Genomic DNA, 2797 nt, shown 5'->3' with positions numbered 1-2797 from the left:
ATCTCCCATTTCCCCCCAGCTAGTGCAGATATCGATGAATCCTCAGCATTTTTTAAAGATTTTATTTTTTACTTGAGAAAGAGAGCATGAGAGGGGGTACGTTCAGAGGGAGAAGCAGACTCCCCACTGAGCAGGGAGCCTGATGCGGGACCCGACCATGGGACTCCAGGATCATGATCTGAGCCAAAGGCAGTCGATTAACCAACTGAGCCACCCAGTTGCCTGTGCATTTTTTAGAATTTGGAATGACATCAGGAGTGCATTCAGGGTTTTCAAAAAGGAAGCAGAGCCAGTCACGAGGGTGGAATGAGAAGGATTCATTCAAGTGCCCAAGTGCTCGATCACACTTTTAAAAGTTCTGGTTGGGGCACCAGGATGGCTCAGTTGGTTAAGGGTTGCACTCTTGATTTCAGCTCAGGTCATGATCTCAGGGTTGTGAGATCAAGCCCCTCATCAGGCTCCACGCTGACTGTGGAGCCTGCTTGAGATTCTCTTTCTCCCTCTCCTTCTGCTCCTCCTCACCTTGCTCATGCACTGTCTCTCTCTCAAAAAAATAAATTAAAAAAATAATAATTAGATAGATAGATAGATAGATAGATAGATAGATAGATAGATAGATAGATAAATGTTCAGGTCCTTGGGGCGCCTGGCTGGCTCACTCAGGAGAGCATTGGCTCTTGATCTCAGAGTCGTGAGTTCTAGCCCCGTGTTGGGGTAGAGATTGGGGGGGGAAAAACGCTCCGGTCATTGAATGGGGTGGGGTGGGAGGTGGAAAGAAGGTGACCAGGTGTAGGAGCAGGTAAAAGATCTGGGGCATGGGACTGCATGTCAGGTTGAAGGGCTGACAGTGGACAGTAGAGGAATTGGTCCAGAGCCTCAAGAAGAACCAAGTACCATCCTGATCCCCCTGCATCTTCTAGAAGGTCTGTGCCTCTGCCCCGGACTCTCACATTTCCGGAACTTGGAGCGCCGCATTTACAACCCAGGAGCCTTGCAGAAGCTTGTGACAGAGCTGAGTTTACACAGGCAGGCATTAAAAAAGAAAGCAGTGTGCTAAGGTAGACAAGCTGTCGGGAGGGACCTGAGTGGGAGCTTCAAGGATCAAGATTGTCTAAAGCCACAGGGAAAATGTTGGAAAATTCACCTTTGCCATTGCCAGAAAGAACGATTTATGGCTTTGTTCTTTTCTTAAGCTCCCAATTTGGCTTCATACTATATCTTGTGTGAGCCTTTATTCCTGAATCTTGGCTGAACTCCTTAGGCTTAACCTATTGGCCTCAAAAATCTTGGGCAGTTGCATTACCTGTCTGCCTCCTCATTACCATAGTAATCGGGTATGTACTCCTATTTGGAATAAATGTTAGGAGTGCCTCTCCACTCAACGCCATTCATACCATCACAGATAACTATGCTAAAAATCCACAGCAGAAGAAATATCAAGAAGAGGCCATCCCAGCATTAAAAGATATCCTATTAGTGAAGCAAACCAAATGTTCTTACTTGCAGCCAAAGAACTTTATGCCAAAACCTAAATTGTATGTAGACTAATCCCAAGCATTCATTATAAGCTTTTGACTGAATAATTTTGACCATTATTATTTTGACTCTCTCTCTTACTAATACCCGATACTGAAATGTAAGAAAAAGCAAGTTGAACTTCTTAGGTTAAGTTCCATTACTATAAATGTTCTCAAATCTTAGTTATTAGTGGACGGAATAAATAAAATACTGCATTACCTTTAACAAAAAAAGGCAAGCAAGCAGTGAACTAGTGAAGGGGAGGGGTGGGTGGGAACGCAGAATAAAAAACGCATGCACGAGAAGGCGCTAGCTGGGGAGTCCTAGGGTTGGTGACGCGTGGAGCCCTAGAATGTTGGGAAAAACCAGACATTTAGAGATCAAATGCAGAGGAAAGAGCACTGGACTAGGGCCAGAAAATCTATATTTGAATCTCCTCTTTGAAGCAGACTTTAGACAAGTCATTTCCCACAATTTCTCCATCTGGAAAATAAGAGGGTTAGGCCAGAACTTCAAATCCCTCCCAAGGTTGACATTGTAGAATTCCTGACTCCCCCAGCCCCCCCCCAGTCAAAAGCACCGGGTGTAAGTCTTTTTCTAGTCCTGTCTCCCCTCTGTGTGACTGAGCCAGCCTGGCCCTCCCCACCGGGCCCTTATTTGCACGTTACATTGAATTTGTGTGCTGGTGGGCCGAAGTGTCCAGTTTCTCCTGTTAGACGTGAGCCTCTGAAAGATGAAAAGTGTCTGGAACTTCCAGCTCATGGAGCCTCCACTACAGCGCTTTGCTGGCCTCCGAGGCTCTGTGAGGTCCCCAGGCAGGGATGCCTGTCCTGTCATGTGGCCTCCTCCATGCTCCCGAAGCTGCCCCTGCCCTGTCTCCAGGTCCCGGGGCTGCCTGGCCCAAAGCAGAGACTGTCGGGAGCCCTCCACAACTGCACAGTAATCCCTCTGGAGTTGGAGGCCCCTCCACCCCAAGGAGCTGATGTTTCTTTATGAGGAGCTCTGGCCGCACCGAGTAAGATGAAAAGCTGTCTTCCCAGTGGGGTGAATTCCCTCAGACCCAAAGCAGCTGCTCCTCAAAGTCTCCAAAAAAAAAAAAAAAAATTCCTCATGAATAAATATTAAGGAAGAAATGAGGTTTCCCAAGAACAAAAGCAGAGTTGAAGAAGTTACTGAAAGAAGTTGGAATCTTTCATCTCACAAAATATGTCGCTTATGTGTCGCCCCGGACTCTCCTTGCCAAACCCCCTCCCACTCCACTGATCCGGAGCCACATCCT

The 2797-nt window shown here is 46.9% G+C and overlaps 1 pseudogene; it reads left to right on the top strand.

Annotated features, from left to right (window-relative positions):
• Window positions 1-1128: 1128 nt before the first annotated feature.
• Window positions 1129-1532, top strand: LOC113939071 (annotated as a pseudogene).
• Window positions 1533-2797: the final 1265 nt, after the last annotated feature.

This window comes from Zalophus californianus, chromosome 16 (assembly GCF_009762305.2).
Source record: "Zalophus californianus isolate mZalCal1 chromosome 16, mZalCal1.pri.v2, whole genome shotgun sequence".
In the NCBI taxonomy this organism is placed as follows: Eukaryota; Metazoa; Chordata; class Mammalia; order Carnivora; family Otariidae; genus Zalophus; species Zalophus californianus.
The sequence above is the reverse complement of the archived record's forward strand: the minus strand, read 5'-3'. Positions and strand labels throughout refer to the sequence as shown.